The sequence below is a fragment of the Periplaneta americana genome, chromosome 8 (assembly GCF_040183065.1).
Source record: "Periplaneta americana isolate PAMFEO1 chromosome 8, P.americana_PAMFEO1_priV1, whole genome shotgun sequence".
Lineage (NCBI taxonomy): Eukaryota > Metazoa > Arthropoda > Insecta > Blattodea > Blattidae > Periplaneta > Periplaneta americana.
Window position 1 is genome coordinate 102350208 of NC_091124.1, and position 23622 is coordinate 102373829.

Below are 23622 nucleotides of genomic sequence, written 5' to 3' on the forward strand. Positions count from 1 at the left end.
AAGAAAAGCACTGGTTGTTATTATTATATTACTAATAAAAACAAATAGATTAAGTGTGTCGCGATATAGTGGGCGTTCAATGAAGTGTGTCGTCAGTCAAAAAAGGTTGGGAACCACAGATCTAAGTTGTTTACTATCAGCGGGAGATCACAATGTGACTATGATTATCTAAGCAATTTTACTATCAGTGGGAAATCGTAATGTTGCTATGATCATTAAAACTGGGACATCTAGGACGTTTGTCGTTAAGTTACGTGCACCCAAACTATAGCATAGCAAGTAGAGAGAGCAGGGAAGGTCAGTGTACAGACTTTGTACGCTGTTCTACAGAGTAAACAACTGAGAATAAGGTGTATATTCACATGACAAATAAACTGGAGCTCAGGTCACGTCGTCATTACTGGATTGTCGAGTCTGTTGCAGTAACACAACCATATGTTTTGGTTACGACTACAACTCTTTTATAATGTGTAGCAAAATAGACTGCAGCATCCAGCCATGTCCACCATCTAATTACAACGGGTTACGGCGGTAGAGAGACTCCAGCAGCTATTTCACTGAATTTAGTAACTCGACTTGGTGCCTTAAACATATTTATTTGACATTCGATATGAAACTGTTCACATCACTGTAGCAGGAGCGAAATTCTTCGGCTATTCGATGTAGCGCATGGGCTAGGATAACTTTAGGCTAAAGTAGCTGAAGTTCCTTATCTGCTTTTAACATGTTGCATCCGTGATGAAAATAACTACATCATAATTTTTTATTTCGTCTGGCCATAAGAGTGTCGTAAGCGTTTGAAAAAACTTTGATTATATATAAATGATCCACTTTCTCACGAATTTCAGAGGTTAATAAAAGAGTTTTATTGGGTTTGTCTGGTGGAAGGATCTCCGTAACGACGTTTGCAACAAATTGTTCAGCGGCGTCTGTGCTTTCATCGATGGAAATACATATTTTACTATCTCCTATACTTAGTCGTATGCGAGATATAACATCATAATAACATTTCGATATACAGCATTTCCGTGAAATTGATTGACTAGGGAGTTCCCTTTTCACGTATTTTCGCATGAAGCTTTTAAAGTGTGTATTTTCAACGTTATTTATTCGTATATTTACACATACCATCATTTTACATAAATTGTGAAAAAATCTTTTTGTGTGGTACACATTGAATTCTAACTTACATGCGATTTTTGTCCTTCCTCAGTTGAAACTGTCATCTGTGTTTTATGTTTTTTTCATATTACAATGTTGTGTTACGAATTTATGTTTCGTATCTTTAATTTTTGTGCTACATAAATTTCATAGGATATGTGCCCACTTACTGCGAAGTGTTGCGTGCTTCATTCCTTCATCAACTTGTTTACTGTTGATATACTAGATGATTCTGCCATGACTGTACGCAATCACTTCTCCACTCTTTCATAATATTTACCTTCGACAAACATCGCAATACATTTAACTTGATATCGTCCTGCAATCCTAGATGTTTCAGCTTTAATGATCATGTAAGCTATTTTGCTATCAGCGGGAAATGGCATTGTGACTATGATTATCTTAGCGATTTTACTATCAGCGGGAACTCGCACTAGAACCAATAACGAGAAAATCGCAAAATGTAATCTAGACTTAAATGACGTCTCTGCACTGCATGGATAGGAATATAGAAGTGCCATAAAGAAATTTCAATGAAAGTGTGAAACGCTAGATAGAATAACAAGAATGTAGAACAAAACACGAAAGTACAGAATTATATAAAGTTCGACAATACAAGAACCATCTCTGTCCTTATAAGCGAAAAAACACTGGTAATAAGGAAAAAGAAAGAACGAGAAAAATACGCTTCTAATGTAAATCTCATTATTAAACATCAGAGTTACCTACCATTCCTCAAACTCCTATATTATCCCCATCTTTGACTGCAGTGATGCGTATGATGGACAGGATCGGAGGATGATGGTTCTTCGCAGGAATTTATCATTTCCATGAACTTTACAAAATTTCACTTCAACTTCACATTCCATTTCGCCTTAGCTTTTCCCTCATTCCACGCGATCACATTTCATAAAAACGGCAGAGGGTGGCGAACGAGCTTAAGAAATACGAATACCAGACAGGGATGGCCAGCCAGAGTAGCTAGGTTCTCTATGTTACTAGTACGATTGACAGTCTCCGGCGATGTGCCCCTGGGTCAGGCGAGTCCATTTAGTTTCGCCAAGGGGTGTTTGGGATAGTATCTCGCTTGCCTTCGGAGCGATCGGATGTCAAGCGTGCGGAAGAGCGGTATGTTTCTGGTACAATTAAGCTGTACTGCAGGCCTTTACCGACCGCTTGCCTTTATCTCTACTCCGGAGCTATCCCCATACTTCTATTACTTCCCCTCTTTCGTGTCGCTGAACTGTCAGGACTAAATAGACCAATTCTGTATGGAAGGAATTCGTTCGTTCCAATTGTAAATAGTACTGTTTTTAAGTAAGAGTAGGTAGTAGGAACTACTGGTTGTATACAAGTTACACTCAGCAATGTTAAAGTTTGCACAGAAAGAGATCATAAATATAAGAACTTAGGCTGCAGATTCTTATTGTATAACGCGTGTTTAAGAAGAGAGAAACAAATATTGCTACTGTTCATAGACGAAAGGAATTCAATCAATATTGATGAAGTATTAACTGAAGTACCTATACAGAGACGTATAATCTACGAGAGGGAAGAGGGGGATGATTATAGGCAAGAACAAAATGGAACAATATGTAATGTTTAAATCTTCGAGCAAAGAAGGGAAGTGATTTTTTTGACGAAATAATGGAAGTTCATTTATACAACGGCACAATTAGGCAAGTATGTTTTATGTTAAATAATCTTTTTAAAGAACCTAAAGAGACTATAAGTTAATATAGTCATGTTTATAATTCAATAAAAATTAAATGAAACTTTTGGTACTGCCATTTTATTTAACATTAAATCATAACATCTGCTAATGTTAGACTCCCGTCTTCATGGACGAAAGATATCAGTTCACCCACCATGTGAAATACGATTGAATCTCGCATACTTGCTCGCGACATAATTTGGGACACCAGTACTCGCGCAGATTACATTTATACATTTGTATATGTAGGCCTAAGTATATTTTTGCTGGTTGAGTGGAAGAGAAGGCCTTATGGCCTTAACTCTGCCAGCTAAAATAAAACATTATTCTTATTTGTAATCAATAATTTTCAATCAATTCTTTTGCACGGAAGAATATGTAATTTTACAATATATATAAAATAGTAACATTATTTCACTGATTCTATTAAACTGTTTGTGATATAACAGTGTAACACTATTTGAAATTTAATTTTGAAATAAGTGATGTCAATATAATATAATGAGTGGTCTTATGATGCAAAGAATGTAACGAAAATCGTATTGATATTATTATATAGACTTAATTGTTAGTTACTATAAACTACACTATAGAGTTATTATCTCCTACTCCTACAATTTAAGTCACTATTGCATTCAAGTACATGTTTGTTTCAGATGAGAAGAAGTCATTGAGTTTATTTTTATTGCATCAACATCTAGGTTATTTAGCGTCTGAATGAGATGAAGATGATAATGCCGGTGAAATGAGTCCGGGGTCCAGCACCGAAAGTTACCAAGCATTTGCTCGTATTGGGTTGAGGGAAAACCCCGGAAAAACCTCAACCAGGTAACTTGCCCCGACCGGGATTCGAACCCGGGCCATCTGGTTTCGCGGCTACACGCGCTGACCGTTACTCCACAGGTGTGGAGAGAAGTCACTGATCTGTATTGTCAAATATGTCCAATTTATATTTCGGGATAAAATAACTGCAACAATAGAAAACAAGTTTAAAAATGTCCTATGAACGGCTTATGGGAAAATAAAATTAGTAAAGTAAAAGTAAATCCATGACGCTACAGCCCATGAAGGGTCAAGACCGACCAGCCGGTTGCTGGCCTCACGTCCAATACCGAAGCAGAGGTGGAAGATCATTCAACCAGAATGGAGGTATCGTGTGGTTAGCATGATGATCCCCCCCAGCCGTTATTGCTGGTTTGCGAAACGGATTTTCACTACCTATCGTAGCTCATGGGCACCGGTCCATACTCTGGCCGAAATTTCTGAGAAAATTTCTTCCCCCATGAGGACTCGAACCAGCGCGCATTCCGTAACCCGAGTCCTACGCAGGATGCCTTAGACCACGAAGCCACGGCGCGGGACAATAAATAAAATTACTAACAAGGAAATCGAAAATATGCTTTTGCATTCTCTCCTGTTAAAAACACAGGCGACAGCAATCGCGCGAATTACATTTATTTTGTAGTCCACTCTAAAATCATATATAATAAATTGCTACACAGATAAAAGTTACAATTATATCCAAACACTCCAGACATCAGGGATAAACTGTAATGGGATGGTACGGAAAATTTCACGCTATCAGCATTGAAAGTGGAGATATGATGACGTAATAAACAGCAATGGATTGCAAATGTATGCCGCGCAAGTACTCGAGAGTTAATATGGTGGTGTTTTTAAGCGTTTTGAAAAGAATTTGAACTTTCATTAATTAAACTCCTTCGGACACCTTTTTTTTGCGAAATATAAGAAAATCATTTGTAAATGAATATTATTATTTGAAATATAGAAATTTTTATTTCTACCATCAGTTTCCTGACGTCATCATGTACTGACTTCGACCGAGTGCCCCTGCTAAGTCTGGAACCAAAAAAAGTGAAACAAATTAGCGATACTTCACTCTTATGCTTTATAGCTTTGGAACGAGCACCAGAACGCAAGAGGTTACATGAATATTAGATATGAAAAATAACATGATGGAAATGACTCACTTGTTGCTGGAGGGCGAGAAATGCGACTAAGCACGTCTCCTGCAGCGGACTACAGAAGATAATTCCGGTGATTTGAATAAGTCTTCTAAAAAATTGAACTTACTCGACGCTGCTAGTCTATTCTCCTCAAAGGAAACATATTTCTTGCAAAGTTCGCGTTTAAGTCGGCATTTGAAATAATTTCATTTTCATGAATAAAACATGTTCCTAAGACGTAGTCCTCAATTGGAGCACACGGACATGAGAAAACTGTTGAATTAATATTTTATGTCCAATGTACACCTGAACGAAAGTGTTAATATTGCAGCCATTAAATAACGTAATGTTGCATCGGCAGCTGAAGTTCCATTATTGCTGGCTATTACAGTCATAATGGTTAAAATTAATGAAGTTCATAAATTTTCACATCTGTACGACAAACGAAATTGGTTAAATGTGCAAATTCTTTAGAAGAGGAAATACTTTAGGGAACAGGAAAGAAATGTTGAGTGCTTTAATCGAATCGTTTGCTACTTTCTATTCATACGAGTCCGTGAATAAAATATAAAACCTCCGCCACTTTCCGCGGTACGTAAAGGCAATAAAAATATGCCCGTTCCGGTGATTTATGTCCAGCGACGAAGTCGCGGGGAAGATTAAAGCAGGAAGCAAGTTTCCGGCGAGCAGGTAGTCATTCAATCTGATAGTGGCACCGCACTTGAAACGATATTAGCGTCAAATGTAGAGAGCGCGGTGTAACAAAATTTTTATGACTTGGGAGACAAGTTTTTATGGGGAGACGTGACTCCGCGGTCACACCTGACGCCTGATCTTGTTGCACGTGCGCAGGCGCGGCTATCACAATCGACCTGCAACCACAATGTTACACGCTGTTCATTTTATTTCAATAGCTGGCAAGTGTTCCTTCTAATAAGGGTCTAGTATGACTCTTACATTACTTGTGCTTCAAGCTGCTTTCCTAAATTTAAATTGTCTTAGCAATTTTCATTGTGTGCTTTGATATTTATGATTAAATCTATTCCCTTATATTGGGAAAACAATATGGCACTCATGCCTACGTACCGTATGTTCCTCACTGTAAATTAAAACAGTATTCATATCACTATTTCGATAATTTGTCAATATGAGTGTGCGCACGTTTCAATCTGTTGGAAGTTGGAATTTAGTGTCTAAAAAATTAGTTTAAAATTCATTTTCTCACTTCCTGTTCTCTTGTCTCTTGTTCTCCTCCTCCTCCTCCTCCTCCTCCTCCTCCTCATCCTCATCCTCATCCTCATCCTCATCCTCATCCTCCTCCACATCTACCTCTTCTCTTGTTTATCAATTCACATTGTACGAAAACTTTAGGATTTGCTTTGGTCCTAATAGAATATTCTATAACTTCTCTTAAGTAAATCACACTTAATCTATATATGTATTATGCCTAATAGTGAATATGTTAGGAAAAAATACACGATCGATTAGGGAAAACACGGAAATTTTACTTGAAGCAAGTAAAGCGATAGGTTTGGAAGTGAACCCGAAAAGACAAAGTATACGATTATGTCTCGTGACCAGAAGAATGTACGAAATGGAAATATAAAAATTGGAGATTTATCCTTTGAAGAGGTGGAAAAATTCAAATATCTTGGAGCAACAGTAACAAATATAAATGACAATCTGGAGGAAATTAAACGCAGATTAAATATGGGAAATGCCTGTTATTATTCGGTTGAGAAGTTTTTGTCATCTACTCTGCTGTCAAAGAATCTCAAACTTAGAATTTATAAAACGGTTGTTCTGTATGGTTGTGAAACTTGGACTCTCATTTTGAGAGAGGAACATAGGTTAAGGGTGTTTGAGAATAAGGTTCTTAGGAAAATATCTGGGGTTAAGAGGGGTGAAGTTACAGGAGAATGGAGAAAGTTACACAGCGCAGAACTGGAGGCATTGTATTCTTCACCTGACATAATTAGGAATATTAAATCCAGACATATTCTACAACTCAAATATAGTAGAAAAAATTGTAAATTATGTTTTATTTAACGACTCTCGTAACTCCCGAGGTTGTATCAACGTCGCCGATGTGCCGGAATTTTGTCTCACATTATTCCTCTTCATGCCAGTAAATCTACTGACATAGAAGGCCAGCACTTTACCGACTGCACCAGGCCGACTCAAATAGTAGAACTGTATAACAGTGATGTCAAAGGAAGCGTATTTTTCTGACCTTGACGTCGTACGCGGACATCAAGCGCTTGGTATGGAAGAAGCAATAAGCAGCCTGTTGGATTAAGGAAACAGTGATGTACAAACTTCAAACGGAACGTGAAATTTTATGTCGTTATTTTATATGGCTTCATTCAGTTTGATATTATCTATATTGTTTGTAAAACAAAAGTACTAACATCAAATTTCTTAATATTCTAGTTGTGTCTTAAACGTTAACATAATAAAGAGTTAAGAAGGAATATTCACATTAATTCCATAGCAGTACAACTATACTGTAGTAAATGGATGAAACACATCATTCATAAAGAAAGTGATATAAAAAAAAAAAAAAAGATCGTGTATGACATGATAAGTTGGAATTGATATTGATGGTATCTTTAACCTTATAAAAGTAATCAATAAACTAATCAAAACAATGTCATAGTACAAAGCAAAGCTACCTAGGTATATGTTTTAACTGTAACTAATATTCCATAACAAAACTCTTATCGTATTATGCTTTTAAGGTGGTATTGGCGAGAAACTTCATATCACCAGGATATTAAATTATTTTCTCGAAACCTGCTCAAGCTATAGAACTTACACTTTTACAACACATGGGCACATACCTGTTGCTTATGATGTAACAGTAGTTGCTTTATTAATTCATTTCCTTACAAACATTTTCCATGCGAATATTTTCAAAATGTTCAATATCCTATCTTCAGTAATATGTATTTACGATACATTAGATTTACGAAAGCATTGTTTCAGTACCTGGAAGGCTACTAAGTAAAGAGGCCTATATCTGAAAATTTCACTTTTCTATAAAAAAAAGTTGAGAAAATATTCCTTTTGAATAAAGAAAAAACAAATTTGTGAAAAATGTGCATTAAAATTAAAACTTACATTCTTGTAATGCATTCATACTTCTCAGACAAATATAAAAATTAACACGGATACAGTTTTAATGAGTTCTATTCCATGTATCTATTGAATGAGTGCTGGTCATCCCTGTATATAGCTCGACCAAGCGGCATGTACTACCTCTTTCGTCTTTCTCTTTCCTTTCCACTGTAAAGCGCTCAGGCTCTCCTGAGCTATAAAGCGCGCTCTTGCGCCTATGGGTATTAATTGACATGACTGCTGTATAACATTATATCATACCGTGCACTAGATAGCATAAAAATCATACCTAAGAGGTATGCATCTTGTACATTTTTGTCTTTTAAGTCATTAAAACTGTCAAGAATATTCTTCTTTACATCTACAGGGAACTTTTCTGTGCATTACCTCTTGCATTTGCAGCCCTCAGAGTTACGTTTTGAAACTAATTTTCCACTTGTGCACATGCATGCTTGTCCATTATTGATGTTAAGTTTTCTTTTCACTTTCCATTTTTCACAGTTTTAGATCGCTTCTTGGACTTTACGGGAGATTCCTGAATAACATCATCACCATCACTTGAGTCTGTCACAACATAACTTGGATCATCAACAATGTCATCCGATAAATCAAGAAAATTCAGGGAAATCGCCATACTTTAGACATGCCTGATGTATATACCACGCTACTCTGCTGTCACATTGAGAGTGAGAACAGGATGTCTGGTCTTTGTCCATTTCTCTTTCTCAACAAAAGTGGACATCTAGAAAATAACATTCTGAGCCATGTAGTTCTCTTTGTACGAAGTATTTGACTATCATTTCACACCAGTAGATGCAGTAAAGGCTAGAGTTGCGTTTGGCATTAAAATCTCAATTTCATAGAAAAAATGGTCCTTATCCACTTATCATTCTCAGGTCTTCAATTGTTCGTATGCGTTTGAAGTCTGATTAGTGTAATATGTAACTAATCGGCAATGTATGCAAAAGAGGGAAAAGGGAACTGGCTACACTACCCCATTATCTCCTGGCCTAGTTGTCTCATAAGTGGTGCCTTGCAGGTATCACTTGTGAGGTTCAAACCTGTCTTCGGACAGTTGACTAAACAACAACCAAAAGAGAAGACTAATGATAGAATTAGCTGAAATGAATTTCTTAAAGAATTATTGCAGGATATAGAATTATAGACAAAAAAATAAATTTAGTTATTAAACATTTTAAAATGGATAGACAAAATAAAGTTTATAGAGACAACTGGAAGGAATAGGTTGCAAGTATGACTGAAAACCGCATAACAAATCTATATATATAATTTGAACTGGTAATGGAAATTACGGGAAAACGGCTGAACGGATTTTAATAAATGACCCCCTCATTTTGAAGCTTGGAACCCAAAGTTATTCGGAAAATAGTAGTTTTCAGTGAAATGTAAATTTTTCAAAATAATTTTACTTTTTCTAAGTTCCACCTATCGCCACTAACTAATTGCATTTCGGAATAAAACAAAACGCACACTACAGTAAACAATATTACACGAAGGCCGTGATCTGCAAGAATGCTGACATATTTAGAGCTCAAATTAAATTGGTTATTAAAAACTTCAAGACTTACTAAAAATAATTTACAGGTGTGATTTTGTGGTATGTAATTTTCTGAGTACAGCTGTGTATTGGATATTAAAAACTACAGAACTTGAGGTGGTTTAATAAAATTATTACCATTAGAAATAAACTATTATTATAGTTAATGGTATGATGTGACTATTTTTCATTAATTATACATATTAATGCTATATTGATTATATGAAAGTGACACATTTGAGTTATACAGGGTGTTTAAAAAATACGGGGCATAATTTCAGGTATGTATTTCCCACATGTAGACAATCAAAATAGTTCATTACAACATGTGTCCGGAAATGCTTCATTTCCGAGTTATGGCCTTCACAACATTGAAATTCACCGGAACGTTTTTCTTTCCGCAGGTCGTTGTCATTACAGAAGATGTTCAAAATATCCACCTCCTGCTTGAATACAGACCTCACATCGATGTCTCATTGACTTGCGAACACGATCCCAAACTCCAGGAGTATTGCGTGTGTCCTCAGAACATGCCACAATTCGATTCCGAAGGGATTCCAAATCAGGCACCGGAGACGAATAAACCAGTGATTTTAAATGGTCCCACAAGTAGAAATCGAGAGGGTTCAGATCAGGTGAGCGTGGAGGCCAAGCAATTGGGCCACCTCTACCTATCCATCCATCGATCAGGAAACCTTCGATCCAAGTACCGGCGAGCCGTACGACTGAAGTGTGCAGGAGCGCCATCATGCAAGAAGTGAATGTGTTGACGATTGATCAGTGGAGTGTCTTCTAAAACATGAGGTATGGTAAGTCTGTTTACAAGTACATGGGGTCCAACTAATCGATCACCAATGATACCGGCCCACATGTTGAAGGAGAACAGCACCAAGTGATGAGATGGAACAGTTTCACGTGGGTTTTCATACGCCCATACATGCTGATTGTGGAAATTTGTGTGAACTGTGCTTCATCTGTAAATAATACTAAGGCAGGAAAGTTCGGATTTACACCACACTGCTGCAAGAACCACTGACAGAACCTAACTCGTGCAGGGTAATCTGCTGGTGACAGGGATTGTACACGTTGCAAATCAGAAGGATACAATTTTCAACAGTCTCCAGATAGTCGTATGAGGAACATTGACTTGCAACGCTACCCTTCGTGTGCTGATAGAAGGAGTCATGTTCACAGCCTCCAGAATCTCCTCCTGTACTTCTGGAGTTTTAGATCTTGGTCGTCCCCTTCCCAAACCAGGAGAGTTAAATTTTCCATACTCGCACAGACGGTAATGGAGACGTACAAATGTCTTCCGATCTGGACATTGTCGCTGTGGTTACCTCTCTTGGTACAAACGACGAGCCAGCGCAGCATTGCCGTCCGCCTTACCGTACATGAAGTGTATCTCTGCCAGCTCTTGATTTGAATACATGTCGCACAGTGTAATGCCTACACAACACTGAATGTAACCTTCGCCTCGGAATGAACTGTCAGAGTGCCCTCTTAATGTCTCCTTTGACGGCAACGACTTGCGGAAAGAAAAACGTTCCGGTGTTGTGAAGGCCATAACTCGGAAATAAAGCATTTCCGGACACATGTTGTAATGAACTATTTTGATTTTCTACATGTGGGAAATACATACCTGAAATTATGCCCCTTATTTTTTAAACACTCTGTATAAGTAGATGTAGAGAATATCTTAAATTAGATTTTCATTTCTATAATTTACTGAGTGGTGGCTATATAGTATATGTTGCTGAAAACTATAAACTTACGTAAGATAATAATACTGTTATTAAAAATAAAATATTTTTATAGTTATTAATCAAGTGGGGTTGGGTCTTTTTCATATATTTAATGGCCGTGAGGTGTAGATATTTATATGCGTGATTCTCTTCAGCATTGGCTCGAGAGAGCGCAAAAATTAGAGTTCCTTAGGAAAGATCAAAAGGTATTACTTACTGATAAAATAAGAGGCGTACAAGATTTTGTAGTCTCCCGATCATTTCAGCAAGATCTCTTAGCAGGATAAAATGATTTTACCCTCTACATTTCAAGGTAGTTTACGAAACATGCAGGAGCTGTACCAAGATGCTATGTCTATTGTTCGAAAGCATAGCGAACCTGACTCTTTAATTTTCACATACAATCCGCAATGACCTGGAATAGCTATTGCTTTACTCTCACATGAAAAACCGACTGATCGTCCTGACATTGTTACTTGCGTTTTCGCGTTCAAACTAAAAAACGGAAAGTGTATAGGTTCAAGAAAAAGTATTTGGCATAAAAAACCATTCAGAGGGAGCATGTTTCATTATTATGGAAGCAAATAACTTTCTGGCTGTCTGATATTCTTCATTGAAAATAAATCTGAAAAAATGTTTATTTCAACGTCTAATGAACTTAGTTTGCAGCATTTGCTGCACAATCCACTAGCATAATATATTATAAACCAATACGTAAGAGATATACTAGCAAGCCAAAAAAGCGTTGGACACAATTCTTTATCTTAACACTATGAGGTTAGAACGAGTCTTAACGGCTTGGTGGTGGTGGTGGTGGTGGTTGTGGTGGTGATGGTGGTAGTGGTGATGGTGGTAGTGGTGGTGGTGGTAGTGGTGGTGGTGGTGGTGGTGGTGGTGGTAGTGGTAGTGGTGGTGATATAATGATGATTCACAATTTATAAACCTACACTTTTTTAAAAGTAATCTCCATCATTACTTACTCGTCGCCACACTCTGGAAGGCACGACTGCCATCCACAGCTTCACTTTTTTCTACGCTTCTAATTGACTGCTCTACAGCTGTTATCATGGCCCATCTATTTCTAAAGCGTACCCTCGCAGTAGTTCATTCCTCTTACAAGGGAACATTCTCTACCTATGAACTGCGATTTTAATAAAAATTCTCACAATTGCTAAGTTTGAATCAGTAAATAATCTGGTAATAGTCATTTCCCTAGCGATTCCCTCATTAAAGAAATATAACGTGTTTAATTACACGTCTTATACGCCGCTCTTACACGCAAATAAATATGCTATCAATTCGTTCGTATTGTACGTACCGGTTTGCGACCACGCTCTTGACCTTCAAATCATGTCTGTAACATTGTGTATTTGAGAGGGGGTTGCAGTTGCGGTATTATTATTATTATTATTATTATTATTATTATTATTATTATTATTATTATTATTATTATTATTATTATTATTGTTATCCAAATATTGAAACCCTATTTTACCTTTGGTATATTAGGGTTGCAGTTTGTTACATGTGAAATACATTATGTAGTGATAATACACAATTTTAAAGAATTAATAGTAGGTGTGAATCATAGTTACAATATAAATACACTAATTAAGAGACAGTAAACAATACTAAATACGTTATGCAATAATTACTTTCAGTTAAAACAAAATGAAATAAAATTAGAAAGTATAATCGAAGGTGTAGAGAAATTGCAAGATTATTACATTAATTTGTGATTTTATACATAATTTTAAGCAATATTAATGAGATAATGCACAGAATTGGCGTAGTTACAAATAAAACACCTATTATATAGTTGGTTTGCGATAGTAAAAAAAAATAAAAACAAAATTACTTATGGTTACAAACTATATACCTGTCATCAAATACTCAACAATAGTAAAATCTATAATACAAACATAGTTATTGTTGTTATTACTATTATTATGTCCCAAAGATAGACACCTTGTTTTACATAGTGCATTAGGATTTTATAACATCATTAATTTATATACAATTAATAGCTACAGTCTTGCGTGGATGTGGTGTATAAACTCTGTGAATTGTTTGTAACAACATTTTTTTCTAAGAAAATGGTAAAGGGGTGTGGAGTAATTTAAATTGCAGTCCGAGATATGATATCTTAAAAAGTGTCTTTTCCTTTCGAACACTGGACAGTGAAAAATCAAATGTTCAACAGTCTGATTCTCTTTGCATATGCACAGAGATTCTTCTGCACTTTTGATCCTAAATCTTTCAAAGTAGGAACCGAATTTTCCATGGCCGGTCATAAATTGAGTGTAAAAGAAGTCGGTTGGGAACTGACTGCAACATAGTCTGTCTTGTACATTGGGAAAGAATAATTTCTTGGTCACAGAGCCTTTAACACTAGATTTCCAGTATGTATTCCACTTGAGTGTAGTTGTGTGCTTGATCTTCTGCTTAATGTACGAAATAGGACAGGTGGAATATTTATATTCTGAGTTGGTTGAGGCTGCTTGCTTCGCTAATGTATCCGCTCTTTCGTTTCCTTCAGTACCTGTGTGGCCGCGCACCCACATTAAGCAAATACGACCTTCAAATTTAAGTATTAGGGATCTAATTTCGACGGCTATGGAATGCAAGTTGTATTTATCGTCAATGGTTTGTAAGGCAGATTGAGAGTCGCTGTGAATACATGAGTCAATCCCGTTGGTAATGCTCCATTTCACTGCTTGCAAGATGGCAGGTACTGTGAGCTTTATGTTAGTGTGGAAGTGATGTTATGAAAAGAAGTGTTGTAGCTATAGTTTAGAAATTTTGAAGAATAACAAAAGTAATAAGGCATTCATTTTAATTTGGAAGCGTCTATAAGAATAATTATAATTATGTTTATGCGCAGTTTCATTTCGGCTATTTGAGAGTATTTGCTTTTATTTTCACTATTTTAGTTTCGAAAAATGAGATTTAATAATCCCGTTAATGTCATATACATTCTAAAGAATCTAGTCGATTCAAATTACAGTGAACTACAGGCAGATGGTATTGATGATCAGTCTTTCGCTTATTAACAATTTGACCTGATTCAGGATAAATATCAATATAGAGGTGGGGTTGTGATGTCTGACTCATTAGATATAGATAGTGCATCTGACAGTGAAAACAGTGATGAACTTGTGAATTCAAGTGAGTATGAAATGCCATCTCCAGTTAAGGCACAGACAACCACTTTAACCGATGATATGATCAATAAATATCGAAAAATTAATGATCACGTGGAAACACTGATCACAAAAGAAACTAACAAGCATATAATATTATCAACGGCAAAACAATTCAGATGCACCACTGGTTTTGTATATAAGCCAGTAAATTATTTTTAAAAACCTCCTAAACATCATTTGTTGTCAACAATAAAAAAATAAATAATGGTGCATTTAAAACTCCGCGCCAACGAGGTCTTCCGGTGCATGATTATAATAAAAAACAGTGGGCATTGATGTTCGCAAAAAACACAATAATTCTCTAGGTGCCTCATTTAAGAAAACTCATTATATCACCACACGTAAAATTACTAAATTTATTTCTCGTAAAGAAATTTAAAATGAATCCGAACCCATTGATAAACCAATGAATTCGTAAAAGATGTTACTAAAATCATTGATGAAAAGCATTACAGTTCCGGCAGTGTGTTTAACACAGACCAATTTCGTTATCAGTATGAAATAACTTCTGGCAGGACACTCTCTCATCTAGGTGCAAAAAAAAAACACGCTTGGAGTAATGCAGTTCATAGCATCCATAGCACATTTTTATACTATGCAAATTCATATGACCTCTGCTGGTGTGTTAGATTCGCGATTGTTTATATGTTTTCAAGAACCGAAGGGCGAATTTCATTTTAGAGTAAAGCAATTGATAGAGAGGAAAACCTCTTTTACTCGTAATACTGTAGTAAGTGCTAGCTCATCAGGTAAACACTCTAAACTGGCTCAAGGAAGTTTTTATTCCTGATGTACAGAAAGATAGTTAGTACTTTTACATTCCTGGAGTGGGCAAACAGATATACAGTAAATATATTTACAAATGAGGAAATACAGTAATTCGCTTGCTGGGTGAAAAACTATAAATATGGAAATTATCCCACCCAAAACAACGCGCTTTATACAGTCATTAGATGTATATTCTTTTAGACAGTATAAGCTAGTGATTCGTAATGTAGAAGATTCTTTCAGGTCGAAATTAATTACTCAGGAATCGGCAGAAAATTTACATGGTAGAATCTTTATACTAAAAGTGCATTCTGTTGTGTACCATCATTTCTGTTCACCCGAACTCCGAGACGTGCTGGTACTGTATATGCTTGGCAGAAGTGTGGATAGGACATAAACAATTCCAGTAATGTTCTCCAAACAATTCTGCTTACTGGAAATAGTATTTGTGAAACACCTGGATGTGAGGAACCAGCTTGTTAGTACTGCAAAACAACCCTCCGCCATAACCATTTCGTAACAGAGTTACATTATCACAGAGGATAATGATTCAGGTATGTGTAGACAATAAAGTTATACTATTGTATACGGCGTCAGCCGTGGCGAGAACGTGACTCGCGAGACATTGTGGCTCGCAGTGATAGCTGTGCATTTCGCTTGCTTCTAACCTCCGCCAACCCCCACCCTCTCACTCACTGGAGTCAAACTCCGTTCCATTTGTATTTGTCTCTGACCTGCGAGTGGCATATGTCTCTCTCGAAACCATGTACGAAAGTTCCAAGTAGGATGGGAGGACGCATTTTTTGCTGTCAATATGATGAGAATATTAAATGTATGATTTGTTCACAAGTATTAAGAGGAAAAGGTTGTATAACATAAAACGGCATTATACTACATGTTACTGATGAAACATTAAAAGGTTAAGTGTTATCATCATCATCATCATCATCATCATCATCTCTGTTTGTCGACCCTTTTTCAGCAGATGTACGAATAATGCGGTTAGCTCTTCAATTTGAACTCACTGATTTACTATGTGATGTCAAATGAAACCTAGATGTAAGGACTTGACAAATGTTGAACTTTCAAATCTTTGCCAAAAAATAAATATCCGAAGCTTCGTTCTTTCGCTTGCTCTGTTGAAGCCATGTTCGCTACAACTTACGTTTGTGAAAAATTATTTTCAACAATTAAAATAGTAAAAACCAAATTTAGATCACGACTGACAGACAAATACCTTCGTGATCAACTAAGTGACATAATTCCTGATTTTGAAACTGTCGCAGAGACATTCTGAAGACAGTTAATTTTAGGTTGTGATATTGTTCATTTATTGTTCATTTCTTTCTTCGTTACACGTACTAAACATTAGTTTGTACTCTTGTACTGTATAAAATTATATTTAAGTGCTTGACGTAAGGAAAATGAAAATCTGTTAATAAGTCAGACAGTTGCTTTACTTTCCCTTCGGGTGTCCGCCTCTCTCCATAGGTGCTATGCACGTTGCAGGTTACACAGTGGCTCGGCGCACGATTACATTTTCGCCACCGCTGGAATACGGGATTGATGTGTGTGTATATAACAAACAACGTTTCTTGATATCGTAGTGATTGTTTCGATGCTGTTTCTAGCAAATATTATGTTTTCGAGTGACGATGCGTTGCTGGGAAGATGAGCAGCCAGTACAGTAACTGTGTTAGTTGAGTATAAGAGCGGCATATAAGACGTGGTAATTAAACACGTTATATTTATTTAATGAGGGAGAATCTAGGTCAGTAACTATTACTAGATTATTTACTGACTCAAACTTAGAATTGAGAGAATTTTTATTGAAATTGCAGTTCATAAGTAGAGAATCTTCCTTTGTTAGAAAAGGACCGTAGTGACAGGGACACCTCCGGAGGATAGTTTAGAATTAGCTAGTTCGACCTTTTCAGTAAGTTAACAAAATGGGCACCTAAGTGGCGAGCACCATTGCGAAGCACGATGAGATGAACTTTCAAGAAATTTCGACGCTTCCGTCGTATTTCTAGTAGTAAATGGTGTTCCAAAAAGTGACTAATTTGCAGCATCCACGAACATTTCAATTGAAACAGAATGAGTGATTAATACACCTTCATAAACAAAAACAACAACAAACATAACGGCGGGTAGGATGACTGTGCAAACCACCTGTACTGGTTGGATGACAGGCCCACATCTGCTGAGGCATGTTGACGTGAGGTGAACAGTTAGCTGGTAGGCCTTGGCCCTCCACGGACTGCGGCACAACGGATTTGTTATTTTAGATGTGCCAGTTTGTAGTAGTAGTAGTAGTAGTAGTAGTAGTAATAATAATAATAATAATAATACTTTGCTGTGGTCGTGCCAGAGAATCAGTCCTATTCCGAGGCTTATTGTAGGGATTCGTAACAAGCTGTTTTTTTACGGTGATGGGTTGTAAGCCCTTCGCCCAACCCCCAAGCTGGAGGACACCCCTTATCGGCTGTCCACGACTGCTTATTCAATATATTCGCAGCTACCCTCCATATCTGGAGGCCGTCTCCTCTAATAATAATAATAATAATAATAATAATAATAATAATAATAATAATAATAATAATAATAATAATAACGTATAGATCACGTGGGGCAGAACCAAGGGCAGCAAATTCATAGGAGCGGCAAAATTTATAGAAAAGAAAAATCGAGCTGAAAATGAAATTTAGATAATCTCATACTTCGTAGATGCCTGCTTTAGGTAGTAGTATAATGTTAATACTTATTACATGCCACTTTCTTTTATAGTTTGACTACTAAATGTCTAAAATACTCAATTATACACTTTTACGCCTGTTTTAGGTTAGGATATATTATATAATGTGTATTGTTTGTGCCATTTTCATTTTAATCTGTGTGTTCTTTTGGAGAGTGGTTGGATCTAACGATAGGTACGGGGCTGAAACCTACAAAGTAGGACTTGTTTTACACAGCACATATGGTCAGAAGACTCGTGTATTGGATTTAGGAGAAAATTGCGATAATATAGTACAACTGTATGTATAATATTGCTCAATAAATCCATCTATAGAAAAAAAAAAGGTTTGCCTAGGCCTCAGTTAGTTGGTGGAGGAGGGGGCGCTTTTTTTTTTTCATGGGCGTAGAATTACCGAAATACTAAATACTTGGCATATAATAATATAAATAATAATAATAATAATAATAATAATAATAATAATAATAATAATAATAATAATAATAATATGTATTGGACTGAATTTATCTTTTCATTAGCATTTATTTTCTATTTACTGATATCGGAGAAATATCCTAACGCAAAACTGATTACGATACAATTAAGTAACGGAATACAGAAACCGATAATTTGTAGCTCGGGTATTTTCTCCCACTTACAGTGTCTATATGTCGAATCTTCATTACATAACTCATTCATATTCTTTGACTTTTCTTATTAAACAAATCGACTCTAATTGACGTGCTCCTTCTATTTCTCAGACTTGAAAATATATCGCATCAGTTAACTACTTTCCCGATTGTAATTAAGAGGTAGATTAATCACAGTTTTATACTAAGGGAATTATAAAAGCAGGAGTTGACGTGAAATAGGAATATATACGAGTATTTCTACTAAGACATCATTATCTTTTGTATTTCCGAAATAATGAAATTAGACAATTTCAAAGATGAGTGTTGTGACATATCTTTATTGTGAGAGTCCAAAAAAAATAATGCAGTACGATGTCAAAGAGTATACAGATGAAACGATGTTATAGTTTCTTTACATGGTGTTTGTTTTGTTTTCCTCATTGTCATGTATTATGATAATATACATAATAAAATTTCACTTTTTTTGTTAATTTATAGTATTTTCAGAAAACAAAATATTCACCATGTAAAGGAGCAATAATATATAAATCCATTTTCGATATTCAAAAAATGTTTACATACCTGATTTGATTTCCCTAACTTGATGCAAGATGTTAATAATAACGATGCTGATTACAATAATGATCTCAAATAATTACAGAATTACATGGACTTCTGGCTTGTACCATTTTGGAGAATGTTTATAAATATATGATGAGCAAATATTCAAAAGCGATTTTGTCCTTCAAATACAATTATTTTGTGGTATAACAAAAAAATGCATTTACTATTTTCCCAATGGTACTGACTACTTAATTATGAATATCAATCTGTTCGAATGTAGTAAAACTAAGCACAGTAAAATAAAATAAAATTATCATATTAGAAATGTAATATAAAAGTTTAGATAGATTTGCTTTTGATTGAACAGATTGAAAATTATTGGTATTGTTGTCACAATGCTAGAATATGTAGTACCTTGTGATTGGAAATACACGCCAAAAATGTATTGCAGTCATTTTATGAACTAGTTTTGAAACCAACATGACCTAAGTGAAAGAAGACTTATAAATAGGAACAAACAAACATCTTGCTGTATTGACCAAATATGCCTTCATAGACCTTATTTTAAACGTGACAATCACAATCGTTTTCTAAACAGTCACACACTGGATTTCCCTCTTCATCTGGGACTTTAGGAACAAGAGCATTTATATCACTGCAGATCTGTCTCGTTGTGCCAATTCTCACCAAAGAGTTTGACTAGAATTTTCCTCACATCTTTTGTCTTCTCAACTTCTATGTACAATAGGTTCACCGAACTTCCTTATTTTATTAACTTTTCTTCCATTCAAACGCTCCCCTTTCTTTCTGGTCCCTTGATTAGCATCCCATGCACTCACAATGTCATCAGATTCCATGGCAATTTTAGACCTCCCTGGAATATGAATGTAACCAACAAGACTGTAATTACTGTTTAAGGAGAAAAGAAAATAATGCCAGGGGCATATATATATATATATATATATATATATATATATATATATATATATATACTAGCAGAACCATTTGGCTAATCAAGGATACAAGGTTATTCATGTATTGAATACAATATTTTTGTTATAAATTAATGCTTCGAAATTACTTTTCCCATCAAATTACCATATAATATTTCAATAATTTGATTTTACATCCTTTTTCAGCGGAGGTCTTCAGTAACGTTTTATTACAATTTACTTGAATATTGCAAACATACTATCTCACCATAACGCATGAGTCAGCTCTAACGCAGCTCTTGAAATGCAATGGATCCTGGAACGTTGGTTTCCATGGTGGCACGGCTGTGACAGAATCGTGTTTAAATGTATTCTGCTTGTGGACATAGTTTTCGAAAAACGCCTCAATTTGTGCATTGTAGTCCACGTTGAGCCTTGCCAAAATTTATTGTATGTATACTGCCGTTACATATATTTTTTATCGGTATGAGTGTACAGAGTCCCGCGCAGTGGCGTCGTGGTCTAAGGCATCCTGCCTAGGACTCGCGTTACGGAAGGCGGCTGGTTCGAGTCCTCATGGGAGAAGAAATTTTCTTATGAATTTTCGGCCAGTGTATGGGACCGGTACCCACCTAGCACTGAGGGAGCTACGATAGGTAGCGAAATCCGGTTACGTAAATCAGCTACAACAGCTGGGGGGAGAGCTCATTGTATTAACCACACGATACCAACATTCTGGTTGGATGATCGCCCACTCTGTTTCGGCATGTGGCCGTGAGGCCAACAGCCGGCTGGTCGGTCTTGGCCCATTGTCGGCTGTAGCGCCACGGATTATTATTATTATTATTATTATTATTATTATTATTATTATTATTATTATTATGAGTGTATTGAAATGTATAGGTGATACTTCTAGTGGGAAAACAAAGTTACATTTAATTTCGTGAACAATGTCTCTTTTGAAAGTTTGCTCCTCATATGAGGAACTGATCTTTTAATATTTGAGAAATGAGCTACGAAAAGGTTATTATCTGCAGATCATAATACAGGGACATCATTTTATTTTTACTAACATTTTTAATATTAACCTGGCTATATATTTAGAGAACCGGAAACACCGTTTGCTACCTCCTTCCACGACTGTAGTTCGATGATACTCGCGTAAAACACAAACTAATCACTTTACTAGGTATAGGAGGGAAGAAAAGTACTTAATCAATTTACGTAAACTAGGAAATATCGCGATTTTGAGTTCGATAATTTTCATTACGTTTTTGTTTAATCAAAATACAGTACAGTATTAACAATAAGTGTTTTTACTCACGAACTAAGTTAGCCAAGCGAACGTATTCATTATGCAGTGTATATTATACTGTCTACAGCACATTAGCGTACAATATAGAGAATGAAGTTATGTTGAAAAATAATCATAATATGGATATTTAAACACATTTTTGAAAATGGTAGCCGTTCATTTCGATACAGGCTTCAGTTCTTTTGTGCATATTATCGCACTATAGACTATTGCAGCTAATTCCAATTGCCAGTTTCGTCCTTCGTACTAGTAACTCATGTTGAAATAATTCTGTACCTACTCTATAAAAGAGTACCTTACATACTGTAAATTCAATCTTCACTTCTGCCCGACCCGCACAGATAAAATTACTCAGACATGCTATCTACTGTCCATCCAAGTGGTTATGCCGCAGGATCATAGAAAGGAGGGAAATCACGTGACAGTTAATTACTTAACGAGGCCCTTTTTTAAGTTATTTTAAACAGTTGTATAATGTGACGTAAACGTCCAATTCCTAACAGAAATTAATGTTTTCAGAAAAGAGCTAAGACAGCCCTGCTTTTATAGAGGGGCGAACAGAGGCAGGTGGAGGAAATAGGGATGCGACGTAGGCAAACGGACAGTACCTGTGCGAAAGTATGATTCAATATTGAAAGCTCTTTCGTCACTGGAAAACTCGAACATATTTCTGGAACGTACTATACTCACTAACTCAGTGTTGTTTACTATATGCGGTCTTGGATCTGTGTGTAGAGGACAGTTGGAACTTCATTAGTAGAAGGGGTGGGAGTGAAGTACATTAAAAAATTCAGGTACAATAAAAATTGAAGTAAAAATAAAATGATGTCCCTGTACAAAAGGATTAAGAATAGAACTGATAATCCTCAGAAAAATTCTACTTTGAAATCGAAACAGATCACAACGGTTCAATTTTTTCTTAGATGATCATGATGATGATGATGATGATGATGATTATGATGGCGATTATGGTGGTGATGATGATGATCATGATGTTTAATAGAGAAAGTAAGTCAACCACCGGAAATCCTGACAACTGTGGTTTTTATGTATCAACTACCGTATTTGTTCGTCTGCTTATGGCATTGTTTTTGGCTTGGAAATCTGAAGCTCTATATTTTCGGTTATTGGCTTGATTTCAGTTAAATTTCATTGAAATTTCTCTGTTAGTCGCGTCGTGATACAAATTCCACTACTTCTTTTAAACTTCAAGATAACTTTACATAACCCAGCTGAAGGTTAAACTTGTATTCTTGGCTGAAGTCACATATTACACCTTTAAGTGTGCTGGTTTGTGAAACGATATTGAAAAAGTTTTTGAATAAATTGTAGTGCAAAACTGTACGCATGCTTGATTAGTTGGCAATTAATTGCACGGCAATTCAACCGCTGCTGCAGACGGCTTTCGGCAACTTGGAGAGTCTTCGCTGTCGTTTTCTGAATCCATAGCACCTGGCACGCATTCCACGAGCCATCAAAAATTTTACTATGCCTACCTTTACGACCCCGCGTGTTTACTCGAGCAGTCTTGGATTGCTATCACCCAAGCTAAGGAGGGCTCACACTTCCTCACCTTCTCACAGAAGATTATTTCCGACTTTATGCGTGCTCGTTGTAATAGGCCTAATTGCAACGAACTGTAACGGTCTATACACACAGAATAACCTGGAAAATTGTCATTGTTTTTTATCGTAATTATCCTAGTGTTACTCGCGTTCATCCGTTGCGTTAAATTTTTAGTACAGCATACAATAACACGCTTGAAGAATTACATTTAAATTATATACAAACAAGCAGTGGCAATTTATGCTACCGTAAACAGCGGAACATTTGCAGATATAACCTGATACAGCGTAGTTCAAAGATTTTATGTACAGAGCGGTGTGTTTATTTCTTATTTAGTGGCCTCGGAAAATGGTTACGATTTTATATGTGAGAGATTTTGAGAGAAACACGAGTCTTTCGCCTTGTAAGTTTGAATTATTTTGTTGCATAAAAATGTAACGCGGAGCAAATACTCGTAAAATTCTCCGTGCTTCTTAGGTCTCAAGAAAGGAAAAAAAAAACATACAGATTGGAAGTGATATAACACCCCGCATTGAATGGAGCAATAGCCTACATGAAAATAAACAAAAAATATATTATACCTTTTGAGATCAATTGTATGGTTAATTAAATAACTGCATCGAAAGTTTAAGCACGCTGG